This window comes from Arachis hypogaea, chromosome 13, assembly GCF_003086295.3.
Source record: "Arachis hypogaea cultivar Tifrunner chromosome 13, arahy.Tifrunner.gnm2.J5K5, whole genome shotgun sequence".
NCBI classification, from domain to species: Eukaryota; Viridiplantae; Streptophyta; class Magnoliopsida; order Fabales; family Fabaceae; genus Arachis; species Arachis hypogaea.
The window spans coordinates 74,777,470-74,796,868 of NC_092048.1; positions in this window are offsets into that span (position 1 = coordinate 74,777,470).

Here is a 19,399-nt window from a genome sequence, read left to right on the forward strand (position 1 = left end):
ATCAGACAAGACAACAGCTATCTAAACAGATAACAGAAGAGTGCCAAGTTGTTCAATTAAGGAGTGGGAAGACATTGAATATCTCAACTCAAGGCAGCAGAAAGCTAAGAAAGGAAAAATTGAAAGAGGATGACAAAGCCACTTCCCAAAATCCCTCTGAGGACAGTAAGAGCCCAGAGAGGAATGATTCTGGCGTTCAAACTCCAGAAAAGGGTGAAAAACTGGCATTAAATGCCCAGTGGATGGCCAATTCTGGCGTCCAAACACCAGAAAAGGGTGGCAATCTGGCGTTAAATACCCATACAGCACCCAATTCTGGCATTCAAACGCCAATAAGGGATCAGACACCTGCAAGTGCTGATAACAACCCCCTTAAGCAGGCTCTTCCAACCACTTCTGTAGGAAATAAACCTGCAGCAACTAAGGTTGAAGAATATAAAGCCAAGATGCCTTATCCTCAAAAACTCCGCCAAGCGGAATAGGATAAACAATTTGCCCACTTTGCAGACTATCTCAGGACCCTTGAAATAAAGATTCCATTTGCAGAGGCACTTGAGCAAATACCCTCTTATGCTAAGTTTATGAAAGAGATCTTAAGTCATAAGAAGGATTGGAGAGAAACTGAAAAAGTTTTCCTCACTAAAGAATGCAGTGCAGTCATTCTGAAAAGCTTACCAGAGAAGCTTAAAGATCCCAGAAGCTTTATGATACCATACACATTAGAGGATGCTTGTACCAAGACAGCTCTATGTGATCTTGGGGCAAGTATCAACCTAATACCTGCATCCACTATCGAAAAGCTTGGTTTAACTTTTAAACCAACCCGAATATGTCTCCAACTTGCTTATGGCTCCATTAAAATTCCATCTGGCGTAATTGAGGACATGATTGTCAAGGTTGGGCCATTTGCCTTTCCCACTGACTTTGTAATGCTAGAAATGGAGGAGCACAAGAGTGCAACTCTCATTCTAGGAAGACCTTTCCTAGCAACTGGACGAACCCTCATTTATGTCCAAAAAGGGGAGATAATCCTGAGAGTCAATGAGGACGAGTTTAAGTTGAATGCTGTCAAAGCTATGCAGCATCCAGACACATCAAAGGACTGCATGAGCGCTGATATTATTGACTCCCTGGTGGAAGAGGTCACTATGACTGAGAGTCTCGAATCAGGGCTAGAGAACATTTTTAAAGATGTTTAGCCTGATTTGGAGGAACCAGAGAAAACAAAAGAACCTCTGAAAACTCCTCAGGAAGAGGAGAAGCCTCCTAAACCCGAGCTCAAACCACTACCACCATCCCTGAAATATGCATTTCTGGGAGAAGATGACACTTTTCCGATAATCATAAGCTCTGCTTTAGAGCCACAGGAAGAGAAAGCACTAATTCAGGTGCTAAGGACACACAAGATAGCTCTTGGGTGGTCCAAAAGTGATCTTAAGGGAATTAGCCCAGCCAGATGCATGCACAAGATCCTATTGGAGGATGATGCTAAGCCAGTGGTTCAACCACAAAGGCGGCTGAATCCAGCCATGAAGGAGGTGGTACAAAAAGAGGTCACTACGTTACTAGAGGCTAGGATTATTTATCCTATTTCTGATAGCCCCTAGGTGAGCCCTGTCCAAGTTGTCCCCAAGAAGGGAGGCATGACAGTGGTTCATAATGAAAAGAATGAACTGGTTTCTACAAGAACAGTTACAGGGTGGCGTATGTGTATTGACTACAGAAGACTCAATACAGCCACCAGAAAGGATCATTTTCCTTTACCATTCATAGACCAGATGCTAGAGAGACTAGCAAGTCATGAATACTACTGCTTTTTGGATGGCTATTCAGGTTACAACCAAATTGCAGTAGATTCTCAGGACCAAGAAAAAACAGCATTCACATGTCCATCTGGAGTATTTGTCTACAGAAGGATACCATTTGGTTTGTGTAATTCACCTGCAACCTTTCAGAAGTGCATGCTCTCTATCTTCTCGGATATGGTAGAGAAATTTCTGGAAGTCTTCATGGATGACTTCTCAGTATTTGGAGACTCATTCAGCTCCTGTCTTGACCATCTAGCACTTGTTCTGAAAAGGTGCCAAGAGACTAACCTGGTTTTAAACTGGGAGAAATGTCACTTTATGGTGACTGAAGGAATTTTCCTTGGGCACAAAATTTCGAACAAGGGAATTGATAAAACCCAATTTTGTGGTTTATCTTGTGCTTATTTTGGGAGATTTTATCACCTTTTCTGACATTTATTCAATGAAATAGCATGGTTTTGCAATTCTCGCTTGATTTGTGCTTAAATGTGAAAACATGCTTTTTAGGCCTTAAAATAGCTAAATTTAACTCACTTTAATTCCATTCGATGCCTTGATATGTTTGTTGAGTGATTTCAGGTTCATAAGGCAAGTATTGGATGGAAGAAGTGAGGAGAAAAGCATGCAAAGTGGGAGAACTCATGAAGAAATGAAGGAACCGTAAAGTTGTCAAGCCTGACGTCTTCACACTCAAACGACCATAACATGAGCTACAGAGGTCCAAATAAGGCAGTTTCAGTTGCGTTGGAAAGCTAACATCTGGAGCTTCGAAATTATATAAAATTTGCCATATGTTGCTTCGTGTTCAGGGCCGCGGATACGCAATGTACGCACCCGCGCCGATGGAGCACGTGGGTCCACTAAAGAGAAATCGTGGCCAGCGATTTCTAGCTTATTTTGGGCCCAATCCAACTCATTTCTGATGCTATTGAACCCAATGATTGAGGGGGAAATGAACTAAGTAGTCATAGTTTAGTTTTTATCATGTTTTAGGTGAGAATTCTAGAGAGAGAGGCTCTCTCCTCTCTCTAGATTTTAGGATAGTTTTATTTAATTCTTCTTGGATCCAAGTTTTAATTCTTGTTTATTATTGTGATATGATTGATTAATCTTGTTTGACTTTCTCCCTATGTGTTGGAGTTGACTAAATAAGATGAATTAATCATTGTATGACTAGGATAGAAAGCCTATGATCTCAGCCCTTGCCATGAATGTCTCTCTTCTTTAATTGCTTCCTTTAATTGCTTGCTTGATTTACTTTTCTTGCACATTTAAATTCTTGCCCTCTCACCAATCAAAACCCCTTACCCCTTCATAGCCAATAATCATACACTTCATTGCAATTCCTTGTAAGACGACCCGGAGTCCAAATAATCCGGTTAATTCTTATTTGGGGTTTGTTATTTGTGACAACTCAAATTTTTGATTGGGAGGATTATTTATTGGTGTAGAACTATACTTGCAACGAGAGTTCATTCATTTTGTGTGAAATTCTATACCGACACGACAATTTTCATCAAATCAAAATGGCGCCGCTGCCGGGGAGTTGCAATGGTGTTATGTTATTGGTTATTGTATATATGTTAATATGCTTCTTTGCTAGTTTTTGCTTGTTTTAGGAGTTAGTTTTTATTAGATCTTACTAGTTTTGTTTTTATTTTCTCTTGCTATTATGAATTCTCACCACTTTGGCGATGAGTTTGGTTCAAATTATGTTGTAGGAAATGGGAGCTACGATGAGGATGTGCATCAAGGATGGAACAATCAAAGATGGGAGGAGCCTCAAGGGATTGATCAACCTTCTTGGCAACAACAACCTCCGGATTCTTATGGGTATAACTCTAATCCTAATGCATATCAATATAATGGATGTGGTGACCCTTATTGTGATTGTCAACAACCACCACCACATGCCTATGAACCACCCCCTCAACATGACTTTGAACCACCTTACTCACAAGCCCCATACCATCAAACACCTCATTATGACCCTAATTTTTATCCACCATACCAACCACCTTATGAACCATATGAACCACACATGGAACTACCACCATTCCAACACCATTACTCTCAAGAACCACCTCAATATACACCACCTCCATACCCTTACCAAGATGAACCAACTTCCAATTATGAAACCTCCTTCCCAAACAATGAACCTTCTTTTTCCACACCACCTCCAATGGATGATTCTCTTCAAGAATGTGTTAGTTCTTATATTCAAAGGCAAGAAGAGAACCAAAAGTAGTTCAAGGAGTTAGAAGCTTAGATAGCTACCATAGCGGAAGCCATTCGCAATATGGTTTCCTCTCGCCTAAGCCTATGTGATCAAGGAACTCCCATTATTGAATGTGGAGAGGCAATTAAGGAGCATAGTGAGGGAGTGAGTTTAGAGTTTCAAGGTGAAGAAGAGGAGTTGAAGCAAGAATTGCCACAAGGGGGGAAAGTTAAAACAATTGAGCCGGACAGAGTGGTTGAAAACATAGGAGATGTTGGAAGTCCATGGGGATGTAGCATTAGAGAGACCTCTTCCAAGAAGCTTGATATTGATGTTGAGAAGGGTGTACAACCTCTAAGGTATATCATGGTGGAAAACTTTGAAGAGGTTGATCAAGAGATGGATTCAATCATTGAGGAGTTCCTATCTACAATTGAATCCTCTCCCATTGGGCTTGAAATTGAGGTCAAAGAAGAAGATGAACAACCTCTCATGCCCTTGGTGAGCAATGAAGAAGAAATTGAATTGGAAGAGAGTCACCAAGGGAGTGGAAAGGTGGAGGTAATCAAGGAAGAGTACAAGGGAGTGGAGCTTGCAAGATCATTGGGACCACCCCTTCCTAAGTCACCATCCTACACAATATTCAAGTGGGTAAAATTATTATCCCTAAGCTTTGCTTTCTCACTTGAATATGGTTTGATTGAAAATGATGGTCAACTTAGAGCTCTTTATGGAGTTAAGAGTAAGAGAGAGTTGTGTAGTAGTTGGACACATCACTCTAAGTTCATGATGATTGCATGCTCAAAATTGAATGGCAATGGTTGGTGTAGAACCAAATCGCATGGGTCTAGGAGAATGTTTGGATGCTTAATTGAGAATTCTAAGGTCATGCCACCCAATTGGAATCATGATGATCAATTTGAAGATGGGTGTCAAAACAAAGTGTGGGATCCCAGATTGCACAAGGAAAATCAACTTTGGGAGCTCATGGTTTGTGAAGAACTCCATCAAAGCTTGAAGATATTAACATTGAAGAATGGAGCTTATTGGAGATTCAAGCATTGGTGGGTATTCCAAGATGGTTACAAGCACAAGCCACCTTGATGAGGAGCTCCCCATAAGTCCAACTTAAGGATAATAAACAAAAGTGATAGGTGGAAGACACCCCACCATGGTAAACTCTTTTTATTTTTCTCTTTTGTAAATATTGGTAGAATAGGTTTGATTTCGTGTTTTGTTTTGTTTGTTCAGTTTATTTGGTAGTATAATATGTTAAATAAGGTTTTAAGGTGTTTGGATAGCTATTTAGAGGTTTGGAATGCTTGGTTTGGTGCAAGAACTTGGAAAAATTTTGAAAAACAGAGCACCAACCTGCACGTGCGCGCACCTAGCACGTACGCGTGCCTCAAGCATTTTCGACCATCCACGCGGGCGCGCCATGTGCGCGGACGCGTGGATTGGAAAACCTCACCCCTCCATACATTGACCCGAGAGTTGTGCCTACACTGCACCAGCACCATGTCTGAGGCACAAACCATCCGCGCATGCGTGCCTCTGGCGCGTACGCGCCGTTGACTCTAATTGCGCAAAGCGCGCACACGCACGCTGTGCGCATGCGCGCCGATAGCGCCACTCACACTCCTGGTAATAAAATCAGAGAGTTGTGCCCAGTTTGTGCCTATTCTGTGCCTGCAACCCACGCGTGCGCGCACCTGGCACGTACGCGTCCTTTGGCTAAACTACACATTGGCGTGTGCACGTACATGACGCGTCCGTGCCGGTAAAAAAAAATGCTTCTCTTTCATCCTCTTTTATTGCATTTGCTTGTTTTCATTCATTGCATTTTAATTTTATTTTTGTAACTTGTTTTCCCTTCTATTTTCTAAGTTTCTTATTTTAATAATGGTGTTGAATGCTCTTACTCAATTGTTGAGAATCTTTTGGTTAATCTTGGTGCTTCTAGACTTGTTTGATATTGATGGGTAATGAAATTTCTAATTCAATGCTTAACCTTCACTGCTCCTTGTACCCTTTGTGCATTGATATGAGCTTACATGTCTTTCATGACCCACTCTTCCGTTTGAACTTGATGCTCAACATGCTCTTCATGCTTTGACTTTACTCTTGCATCAAGTGTTAGTTAATATGCCTTAGCTTATATTGCTTTCTCACTCACATGTTGTAGCTACCATGTAGTAGAGAACCATACTCTTATTTGGCATTAGCCCCCACCTATGTTCTATATGCTTTGCTATCTTTGTTGTAGGCTTAATTCTCTTTCTTTTTCTTTCGTTTTAGGTTGGCCACCAAGAAAGAAAGGAATGAAAAAGCTTCAAACAGGGCAACAAACAAGTTCACCCACACAACCCTTTGAAGAAACTCATCAATTATAGCTACCCGTCCACCTTGCTCTTCTTTGCATGCACTGAGGACGGTGCAAATTTCTAAGTGTGGGGAGGTCGTTCGACCGATCTCCACGGGTAACAATTTCCCTTCCAACACCAATTTTTTCAATTTTTATCTTTGTTGGTTAGTTGTTGCATTGCATGATAGGTTGCATGTTAGTTAGAATTTGTATATATTTTATTACTTCTTTTTATTTTAGGACTACTTGGTTAGGGTGATGATTTCTTTTCCAAGAAAACTGTTTTTAGGGCACCCTACATATTTGAAAAAAAAATTGTGATAAACTTGCTTGAAGAATTTATTTTGGAACATGGTTTTTGAGCTAAGAACACAAGCATGTTAGTTTTGAGCCTAATTGTGTGGTTACATCTTATAACCACTTATTTTCATTCTTGTGTGCATTGTTCTCTTTCTATGATCGTAATCTTTGATTTGTTTGATTCTTTATGTCCATTATTCCATGTATACATGCATTTATATGATTGAGGCCATCATTTCATTTAGCTCACTTACCCAAATAGCCTACCTTTCATCAACCATTGTTAGCTAATTTTGAGCCTATTTAAGTGAGGGTGTATATCATTTGGGTATGGGAAACTTGGGACATTGGTTGAGAGAAAAGTGTGTTTTTATATTTTTTGTTGAAAATCATGGGATTGGGTACATGCTTATGCATTAAATATGTAAACCATATGCATTGATACATTTGTATACACTTTTTAAAAAAATGATAAAGAAAAAGAAAAATAACATATATATATATATATATATATATATATATATATATATAATAAAAAAATATAGAAAAAGAAAAAAAAGAAAAAGAAATAAAAAGGGGACAAAAATGCCCCAAAGTAAAGTTCAATAAAAATCAATGCATATGGAATGTTAATTAAAAAGAATGCATGAGTATGTGAAAAGTGGGAATCATGGGTAGCTAGGTTGTGTGTTAGAATTGTATAGGTTGTTATATGTATTTGGTGAGAGCTTAGGTTAATCAAAGATTCAAATTCCAAGCTCACTTGACCATATGCATCCCTACCTTTACCCTAGCCCCATTACAACCTATGAACAAGTTCTCATGATGAATGTGTGCATGCATTGAATAATTGTTGATTGTTAGAAGAAAAACAAATCATAGAAAGCATGAGTAGAAGAGAATTGAGTGAATCGACCCTATACACTTGGGTGAATAGAGCGGATACACTTCCGGTGAGGGTTCGATGCTCAATTCCTTGTTTCCGGCTTTCATAAGCGTTCTTCTTGCAAGTCTATTTGTACTTTATTTTGATATTCAAATTGGTAGGATTCATGAATCATTATACTACTTAGCCCTACATGTGCATATATGTTCTTAGAGATTGATTTACTTTTAACCAAGTAGGTAGAATCATCTTGCATTTAGTTGCATTCATATAGATAGGTGCATATAGTTTCTTTGCATTGAATAAATGTTCATACCCCTTTTCTTGTCCTTCTTTATTCTTAGCATGAGGACATGCTTGGTTTAAGTGTGGGAAGATTTGATAAACCCCAATTTTGTGGTTTATCTTGTGCTTATTTTGGGGGATTTTATCACCTTTTCTCACATTTATTCAATGAAATAGCATGGTTTTGCAATTCTCCCTTGATTTGTGCTTAAATGTGGAAAACATGCTTTTTAGGCCTTAAAATAGCTAAATTTAACTCACTTTAATTCCATTCGATGCCTTGATATGTTTGTTGAGTGATTTCAGGTTCATAAGGCAAGTATTAGATGGAAGAAGTGAGGAGAAAAGCATGCAAAGTGGGAGAACTCATGAAGAAATGAAGGAACCGTAAAGCTGTCAAGCCTGACCTCTTCACACTCAAACGACCATAACTTGAGCTACAGAGGTCCAAATGAGCCGGTTCTAGTTGCGTTGAAAAGCTAATATCCGGGGCTTCAAAATTTGCTATATGTTGCTTCGTGTTTAGGGGCGCGCACGCGCCATGTACGCGCGTTCGCCGATGGAGCACGTGGGTCCACTAAAGAGAAATCGTGGCCAGCGATTTCTAGCTCATTTTGGGCCCAATCCAACTCATTTCTGATGCTATTGAACCCAAGAATTGAGGGGGGAATGAACTACGTAGTCATAGTTTAGTTTTTATCATGTTTTAGGTGAAAATTCTAGAGAGAGAGGCTCTCTCCTCTCTCTAGATTTTAGGGTAGTTTTAGTTAATTCTTCTTGGATCCAAGTTTTAATTCTTGTTTATTATTGTGATATGATTGATTAATCTTGTTTGACTTTCTCCCTATGTGTTGGAGTTGACTAAATAAGATGAATTAATCATTGTATGACTAGGATAGAAAGCCTATGATCTCAAACCTTGCCATGAATGTCTCTCTTCTTTAATTGCTTCCTTTAATTGCTTGCTTGATTTTCTTTTCTTGCACATTTAAATTCTTGCCCTCTCACCAATCAAAACCCCTTACCCTTTCATAGCCAATAATCATACACTTCATTGCAATTCCTTGTGAGATGACCCGGAGTCCAAATACTCTAGTTAATTCTTATTTGGGGTTTATTATTTGTGACAACTCAAATTTTTGATTGGGAGGATTGTTTGTTGGTGTAGAACTATACTTGCAACAAGAGTTCATTCATTTTGTGTGAAATTCTATACCGACATGATAATTTTCATCAAATCAGGAATAGAGGTGGATCAAGCTAAGGTAGAGGTAATTGAAAAATTACCACCACCTGCCAATGTTAAGGCAATCAGAAGCTTTCTGGGGCATGCATGATTCTATAGGAGGTTTATAAAGAATTTTTCAAAAATAGCAAAACCTCAGAACAATCTGCTAGTTGCTGATACACCATTTGTCTTTGACACAGAGTGTCTGCAGGTGTTTGAGACTCTGAAAACTAAGCTGGTTACAGCACCAGTCATTTCTGCACCAGACTAGACATTACCATTTGAACTAATGTGTGATGTCAGTGACCAAGCCATTGGTGCAGAGGCATGACAAGCTTCTGCATGTCATTTATTATGCTAGCCGTATTTTAAATGACGCACAAAAAAACTACACAACCACAGAAAAGTAGTTGCTTGCAGTGGTTTATGCCATTGACAAATTCAGATCATATTTAGTAGGATCAAAAGTGATTGTGTACACTGACCATGCTGCTTTAAAATATCTCCTCACAAAGCAGGATTCAAAATCCAGACTCATAAGATGGGTGTTGCTTCTACAAGAGTTTGATATAGAAATAAGAGACAGAAAAGGGACAGAGAACCAAGTAGCTGATCACTTGTCCCGGATAGAACCTGTAGCAGGAGCGTCCCTCCCTCCTACTGTGATCTCTGAAACCTTTCCGGATGAGAAACTCTTTGCCATTCAGGAAGTACCATGGTTTGTAGACATTGCAAACTATAAAGCTATGAGATTCATACCCAAAGAGTACAGTAAGCAGCAAACGAAAAAATTGGTTTTTGATGCAAAGCACTACCTGTGGGATGAACCATATCTCTTTAAGAGATGTGCAGACGGAATAATCCGTAGATGTGTGCCTAGAGAAGAGGCACAGAAGATCCTATGGCACTGCCATGGATCACAATATGGAGGACATTTCGGAGGTGAGCGAACAGCCACAAAGGTTCTCCAATGTGGCTTCTACTGGCCTACTCTCTATAGAGACTCCCGAGAGTTTGTACGTAACTGTGACAGTTGCCAGAGAACTAGTAATCTGCCTCACGGTTATGCCATGCCTCAATAAGGGATCTTAGAGATTGAGTTGTTTGATGTATCGGGTATTGACTTCATGGGGCCTTTCCCACCATCATATTCAAACACTTATATTCTGGTGGCAGTAGACTATGTATCTAAATGGGTAGAGGCAATTGCAACACCCATTAATGATACTAAGACAGTGATGAAGTTCCTCCAGAAGCATATTTTCAGCAGGTTCGGTGTTCCTAGGGTACTGATCAGTGATGGAGGAACTCATTTCTGCAATAAACAGCTTGACTCTGCTCTGGTCCGATATGGAATTAACCTCAAAGTGGCGACTCCATATCATCCACAGACAAATGGGTAGGCTGAAGTCTCAAATAGAGAACTAAAACGAATCCTATAATGGACTATAAGTACCCGTAGAAGGTATTGGGCAAGAAGTCTGGATGATGCTCTGTGGGCATATAGAACCACATTCAAGACTCCTATAGGGACCTCTCCATACCAGCTTGTGTATGGAAAAGCCTGTCATCTCCCAGTGGAACTGGAACACAAAGCCTATTGGGCAACTAGATTCCTAAACCTTGATGCTAAGGTAGCTGGAGAGAAAAGATTACTCTAGCTGAATGAGCTGGAGGAGTTCAAACTCAATGCTTTCGAAAATGCTAAAATTTACAAGGAAAAAGTAAAAAGGTGGCATGACAGAAAACCGTCATCTAGAGTTTTTGAGACAGGACAGAAGGTTCTGCTGTTTAACTCTAGGCTCATATTGTACCCTGGGAAATTGAAATCCCAGTGGAATGGACCATATGTGATTACAAGTGTGTCACCATATGGATATGTAGAGCTTCAGGATATGGACTCTGATAAAAAGTTCATTGTCAATGGACAGAGAGTCAAATATTATCTTGAAGGCAATGTTGAGCAAGATTGCTCAAAACTGAGACTAAATTAAAAGCTCAGCAAAAGTCCAGCTAAAGACAGTAAAGAAGCGCTTGCTGGGAGGCAACCCAGCCATTATAAAAAATTAGATGTTTATAACAATTATATAAGTCTATCTACTTTTGTTGTTCATGTTAGTTAATACATTTCAGTGAATAAATCAGGAAAATGGAGGTTCAGAACATAAAGCAGAAGAATCACAGAGAAAAAGAGCTCACTAGCATCAAAACGCCAGTAAAGGGGCATTTAACGCCAAAAAAGGTATCATTCTGGGCGTTTAACGCCAGAAACAGCAGCATCCAGGGCGTTCAGAAAAAAAGCCCAGTAACAAAGGATTTCTGGCATTTAACGCCAGCCAAGGTACTTGGTTGGGCATTAAACGCCTAAAATGGCCACCAGATGGGCATTAAACGCCAGAATGGCTATCATTTTGGGTGTTTAACGCCAAAACAGCATGGGGGAGGTAATTTCATTTCTAATTCAAATTTTCATGTTTTAATTCATAATTTTCTGCATAAAAATGTTACAAATATTTATCTTTCAATTTCCAATTTCAAAAAATTAATAATCTTATAAATTCTTTTCAATCCTTTTTTTTTTAAATGTTTTTAAAAGGAAAACTCATTTAATTTTCCAATTTCTTTCCAAATCTTTTTAATTCATCCATCTTATCTTTTATTTCTTAGGTGCATTAACAAAAATTCAGATTTAACTTCCTCATATCTTTTTCAAATCACTCATATTTTACAAATTGTATCTTTTATGAATCATATCTTTCTATCTTGTCTTTTTCAAAAATAATTCGAAACCCATTCCCTCCCTCCCTTTTAAATACACATTCGGCCAGCCCCTCTTTACCCATCATTCGAATCATTCTCTCCATCTATTCATCTTCTTCTTTTATTTTTGCTTGAGGGCAAGCTAATCTCTAAGTTTGGTATGATTCTGTGATCCCTGAGTTAAAACAAACAAATCTCATAGCTCCCAAAGGAAGACAAACCACTTCAAGAGGCAAGAAAGAAAGCAATCCAAAGCCACTTTGGAGCATGAGAATTTCTGCACCAAAGAACATGCAGACCATTATTTCAAAATTGTGTGCAGAAGATCAGTGATCCTGGAAGTTAGGTTCAATCTAAAAGAAGATGAATACCCGGAGATCCAAGAGCAGATTCAAAACAGGGGCTGGGAAGTCCTGGCTAATCCTAAGATACATGTTAGAATAAACATGATCCAGGAATTCTATGCAAATCTGTGGACTAAGAAAAAGCAAAGATTAGAGGGAACTGCTTTCCACTCCTTTCGGACTATGGTCAGAGGGAAGATTATTTACTTCCACTTTGACAAAGTGAGAGAAGTTCTCAAGCTTCCTTAACTACAAGATGATCCAGAATCCTTTAATAGGAGAATGGCCAAAGATAAAAGGCTAGATCAAGTTCTAGAGGACATATTTCTCCCTGGAACCGAATGGATTACCAATACAAAAGGTGTCCCAAACCAGCTAAAGAGAGGAGATCTCAAACCAGTTGCTAGAGGTTGGCTAGATTTTATTGGGCGTTCTATACTCCCAAGCAGCAACCATTCTGAAGTCACTGTCAAGAGAGCAGTGATGATTCACTGTATTATGCTGGGGAAAGAAGTAGAGATTCATCGGCTGATTCCTGGTGAAATTTACATATTTGCAAACAAGGAATCCACTGATGCTAAATTGGCTTACCCAAGCTTGATTAGTCTGTTATGTAAAGATGCGGGGGTAACGATAGGCATGGATGAATATATCCCAGTTGAACGCCCAATCACCAAAAAGGTGATGGATGGACCTCAAGTTCAAGACAACCCCATGAAGAGGAGGGCACATGAACTCCTCCCAGAAATTCCTCAATTTAAATGTTGGTCCCGCTTAGAAGCATCTGTCACCAAGCTGCAAGAAGCTATGGATCAACTCAAAGAAGAGCAGCAGAATTAAAACAGCATGCTCTGCAAACTGCTCAAAGAACAAGAGAAACAAGGGCGTGAGATACAAGAGCTAAAGCGCCAGAAGCTGCCCCTTGAAGAGCCAGACGTCCCACAGATTGAAGGAGCAAGTATCTCTCAAAATAAAGGTTGTTGAGTCCTAACTTTGTGATAACTTTTGTTATTAGAGACCTATTTTAAGAGTTACATGAGCATTAGTATTAGAGTTATTTATTTTCATGTCTTTAATTGCCTTTCTTTTATTGTTATTTGTTTGCTTCTAGTTTAGTTTCTGTCTTGTTTTTATCTTTATTACATGATCATTAGTGTTTAGTGTCTATGTCTTAAAGCTATGAATCTTCCATGAATCTTTCACCTTTCTTAAATGAAAAATGTTTTCTGAAAAAGGAAAAGAAGTACATGAATTTCGAATTCTATCTTGAAAATAGTTTAATTATTTTGATGTGGTGGCAATACTTTTTGTTTTCTGAATGAATGCTTGAACAGTGCATTTTTTTATAGTGAAGTTTATGAATGTTAAAATTGTTGGCTCTTGAAAGAATAATGAAAAAGAGAAATGTTATTGATAATCTGAAAAATCATAAAATTGATTCTTGAAGCAAGAAAAAGCAGTGAAAAACAAAGCTTGCGAAAAAAAATGGTGAAAAAGAATGAAAAAGAAAAAGCAAGCATAAAAAGCCAGTAACCCTTTAAACTAAAAAGCAAGAGTAAAAAGGATCCAAGGCTTTGAGCATTAATGGATAGGAGGGCCCAAAGGAATAAAATCCTGGCCTAAGCGGCTAAATCAAGCTGTCATTAATCATGTGCTTGTGGCGTGAAGGTGTCAAGTGAAAAGCTTGAGACTGAGCGGTTAAAGTCGTGGTCCAAAGCAAAAAGAGTGTGCTTAAGAACTCTGGGCACCTCTAACTGGGGACTCTAGCAAAGTTGAGTCACAATCTGAAAAGGTTCACCTAGTTATGTGTCTGTGACATTTATGTATCCGGTGGTAATACTGGAAAACAAAATGCTTAGGGTCACGGCCAAGACTCATAAAGTAGCTGTGTTCAAGAATCAACATACTGAACTAGGAGAATCAATAACACTATCTGAATTCTAAGTTCCTATGGATGCCAATCATTCTGAACTTCAAAGGATAAAGTGAGATGCCAAAATTGTTCAGAAGCAAAAAGCTACTAGTCCCGCTCATCTAATTGGAACTAAGCTTCATTGATAATTTGAAATTTATTGTATTTTCTCTTCTTTTTATCCTATTTTGTTTTTAGTTGCTTGGGGACAACCAACAATTTAAGTTTGGTGTTGTGATGAGCGGATATTTTATACCCTTTTTGGCATTATTTTACATAGTTTTTAGTATGTTTTAGTTACTTTTTATTATATTTTTATTAGTTTTTATGCAAAAATGCACTTCTGGACTTTACTATTAGTTTGTATGTTTTTCTATGATTTCAGGTATTTTCTGGCTGAAATTTAGGGACCTGAGCAAAAATCTGAATCAGAGGCTGAGAAAGGACTGCAAATGCTGTTGGATTCTGACCCTCCTGCACTCGAAGTGGATTTTCTGGAGCTACAGAAGCCCAATTGGTGCACTCTCAATTGCGTTGGAAAGTAGACATCTTGGACTATCCAGAAATATATAATAGTCCATATTTTGCCCGAGATTTGATGGCCCAAACTAGCGTTAAACGCCAGCCAAAGACCCTTTTCTAGCGTAAAACGCCAGAACTTGCACAAAAACTGGAGTTAAACGCCCAAACTGGCACCCAAGCTAGCGTTTAACTCCAAGAATGGCCTATGCACATGAAAGCTTCAATGCTCAGCCCAAGCACACACCAAGTGGGTCCCGGAAGTGGATTTCTGCACTATTTGAACTTAGTTACTCATTTTCTGTAAATCTAAGTTACTAGTTTAGTATAAAAACTACTTTTAGAGATTCATTTTGTAACTCATGACATTTTACATTTCATATTGTATCTTCTACAGCATGAGCCTCTCTAACCCCATAGGTGGAGTTGAGGAGCTCTGCTCTGTCTCAATGGATTAATTCAATTACTATTGTTTTCTATTCAATCACGTATTATTCTGTTTTAAGATACTCACTCGTACTTCAATATAGAGAAGATGATGATCCGTGACACTCATCATCATTCTCACATTTATGAACTCGTGCCTGACAATCACTCTCGTTCTACCTGAGCTCAACATAGTCATTGGGCGACAGCTTGAGATCAGAACCTTTGTGGTAGAGGCTAGAACCAATTGGCAGCATTCCTGGGATCCAGAAAGTCTAAACCTTGTCTGTGGTATTTTGAGTAGGATCTAGGAAGGGATTACTGTGACGAGCTTCAAACTCACGAATGTTGGGTGCAGTGACAGTGTGCAAAAGGATAAAGAGATCCTTTTCCGATGCTAGTGAGAACCAACAGATGATTAGCCGTGCGGTAGCTGTACCTGGTATTTTTCATCCGAGATGAGAAATCCGACAGTTGATTAGCCGTGCAGAGATCGTACCTGGTATTTTTCATCCGAGAGGATCATACAGCTTGCCATTGAAGGAAGCCGTGTGTGTTTGGAGATGAAGATAGTAGGAAAGTAGATATTCAGACGATAGAGCATCTCCGAAATCTCAACCTATTCCGCATTAATGAATCACATGTATCATTTATTTCATGTTATTTATTCATAAACAAAAATCATCTTTATCATTAATCTCCTGACTAAGATTTACAAGATAACCATAGCTTGCTTCAAGCCGACAATCTCCGTGGGATCGACCCTTACTCACATAAGGTATTACTTGGACGACCCTGTGTACTTGCTGGTTAGTTGTGCAGAGTTGTGAAAAGTGTAATCATAATTTCGTGCACCAGCAAGCTTGCTAGAGAGCGTTAGTAATGAGCGTGGTCTTAAGGCAAAGTGGTGCATGCCAGTGAACTTGGAAGAGAGCGTGACAAGGTGATGAGGGTGAGGCAAAGTGGCGCTTGCTAGTGAGCTTGGAAGAGAGTGTGGTGAGGTTGGTAAGTGTGGTGAGGAGTGTAGCGCTCTCCAGCAAGCTTGCTGGAGAGCGTAGGATGCTGAGGGTGGTTGGTGCCAATGTTGGTGTCAAGTATGATGTCAAGAATGGTGTCAAGTGGTGTGGTGAGGCTTGACAAGGTTGGTAAGTGTTGTGGCACTCCTGGGCAAGCTTGAGAGCAAGTGCCCTTGGAGAGCGTGGAATGAGGGCTGGTGGGTGCTTGCTTTGTTGCTTCATGCCTGGTATTTTTGGGTCTTTAAATGTGCTAATTATTTGTACTCCGATTTCATGCTCACTATAAACTATTATATTTTGTTGAAAATCTCTGGATGTCTACTTTCCAATGCAATTAGAAGCGCATCAATTAGAGCTCTACAACTCTAGTTATACTCCATTAAAGAAGGCAGGGTCATGCTAATTTGGGTGGTGGCGCTCTTGGAACAAAAGCTTGGTGGAGAGCTGGGTGAGAGCGCTGCATGCTCCAGGAGAGAGTTGTGCTCTCACAAGAGCACTAGACAAGAGCGTCAAGGCATTTTTGGTGCTTGCCCCCTGATGAGCGGATAATTTATACGCTTTTTGGCATTATTTTTAGGTAGTTTTTAATATATTTTAGTCACTTTTTATTATATTTTTATTAGTTTTAAATAAAAATCACATTTCTGGACTTTACTATGAGTTTGTGTATTTTTCTGTGATTTCAGGTAATTTCTGGCTGAAATTGAGGGAGCTGAGCAAAAATCTAATTCAGGTTGAAAAAGGACTGCTGATGCTGTTGGATTCTGACCTCCCTGCACTAGAAATGGATTTTCTGGAGCTACATGAGTCCAATTGGCGCCCTCTGAAAAGTCCAAGATGTCTATTTTCCAACGCAATTGAGATCGTGCCAATTGGGCTTCTGTAGCTCCAGAAAATCCACTTGAGTGCAGGAGGGTCAGAATCCAACAACATCTGCAGTCCTTTCTCAGCCTCTGAATCAGATTTTTGCTCAGGTCCCTAAATTTCAGCCAGAAAATACCTAAAATCACAAAAAAACACAAAAACTCATAGTAAAGTCCAGAAGTGTATTTTTTCATAAAAACTAATAAAAATATAATAAAAAGTAACTAAAACATACTAAAAACTATGTAAAAAAAATGCCAAGAAGGGTATAAAATATCCGCTCATCACAACACCAAACTTAAATTGTTGCTTGTCCCCAAGCAACTAAAAACAAAATAGGATAAAAAGAAGAGAAAATACAATAATTTTCAAAATATCAATGAAGCTTAGTTCCAATTAGATGAGCGGGACTAGTAGCTTTTTGCTTCTGAACAGTTTTGGCATTTCACTTTATCCTTTGAAGTTCAGAATGATTGGTATCCATAGGAACTCAGAATTCAGATAGTGTTATTGATTCTCCAAGTTCATTATGTTGATTCTTGAACACAGCTACTTTATGAGTCTTGGCCGTGACCCTAAGCATTTTGTTTTCCAGTATTACCACCGGATACATAAATGTCACAGACACATAACTGGGTGAACCTTTTCAGATTGTGACTCAGCTTTGCTAGATCCCCAGTTAGAGGTGTCCAGAGCTCTTAAGCACACTCTTTTTGCTTTAGACCACGACTTTAACCGCTCAGTCTCAAGCTTTTCACTTGACACCTTCACGCCACAAGCACATGGTTAGGGATAGCTTGGCTTAGCCACTTAGGCCAGGATTTTATTCCTTTGGGCCCTCCTATCCATTAATGCTCAAAGCCTTGGATCCTTTTTACCCTTGCCTTTTGGTTTAAAGGGTTACTGGCTTTTTTTACTTGCTTTTTCTTTTTCTTTATTTTTTTGCCATTTTTTTCACAAGCTTCTATTCTTCACTGCTTTTTTCTTGCTTCAAGAATCAATTTTATGATTTTTCAGATTATCAATAATATTTCTCCTTTTTCATTATTCTTTCAAGGCCCAATAATTTTAACATTCATAAACAACAAATTCAAAAATATGCACTGTTCAAGCGTTCATTCAGAAAACAAAAAGTATTGTCACCACATCAAAATAATTAAGCTAACTTCAAGATAAAATTCGAAGCCATGCACTTCTTATTCTTTTGCAATTAAAAACATTTTTTATTTAAGAAAGGTGATGGATTCATAGGACATTCATAGATTTAGGACATAGACACTAGATACTAATGATCATGTAATAAAGACATAAACATAGATAAAACATAAAGCATAGGAAACGAAAAACAGAAAAATAAGAACAAGGAAATTAAAGAATGGGTCCACCTTAGTGATGGCGGCTAGTTCTTCCTCTTGAAGATCTTATAGAGTGCTTGAGTTCCTCTATGTCTCTTCCTTGCCTTTGTTGCTCCTCCCTCATGGCTCTTTAGTCTTCTCTAATTTCATGGAGGAGGATGGAATGCTCTTGGTGCTCCATCCTTAGTTGTCCCATGTTGGAACTCAATTCTCCTAAGGAGGTGTTAATTTGCTCCCAATAGTTTTGTGGAGGAAAGTGCATCCCTTGAGGCATCTCAGGGATTTCATGATGAAGAATTTCCTCATGCTCTTATTGAGGTACATGAGTGGGGTCTCTTGTTTGTTCCATTTTTTTATTAATGATGGACTTGTCCTCTTCAATGAGGGTGTCTTCCTCTATGACAATTCTAGCTGAATTGCATAGGTGACAAATGAGATGAGGGAAGGCTAACCTTGCCAAAGTGGAGGGCTTGTCCGCCACCTTGTAGAGTTCTAGGAATACGATCTCATGAACTTCTACTTCCTCTCCAATCATGATACTATGGATCATAATGGCCCAGTCTATTGTAACTTCAGACCGATTGCTAGTAGGAATTATAGAGCGTTGGATGAACTCTAACCATCCCCTAGCCACGGGCTTGAGGTCAAGCCTTCTTAGTTGAACCGGCCTTCCTCTTGAGTCTCTCTTCCATTGAGCACCTTCCACACAAATGTCCATGAGGACTTGGTCCAACCTTTGATCAAAGTTGACCCTTCTAGTGAAAGGGTGAGGATCTCCTTGCATTATTGGCAAGTTGAATGCTAACCTCACATTTTCTGGACTGAAATCCAAGTAGTTCCCCCGAACTATTGTGAGCCAATTCTTTGGGTTTGGGTTCACACTTTGGTCATGGTTCTTAGTGATCCATGCATTAGCATAGAACTCTTGAACCACTAAGATCCTGACTTGTTGAATGGGGTTGGTGATAATTTCCCAACCTCTTCTTCAAACTTCATGTCGGATCTCCAGATATTCACTCTTTTTGAGCTTGAAGGGGACCTCGGGGATCACCTTTTTCTTGGCCACAACTTCATAGAAGTGGTTTTGATGGACCTTTGAGATGAATCTCT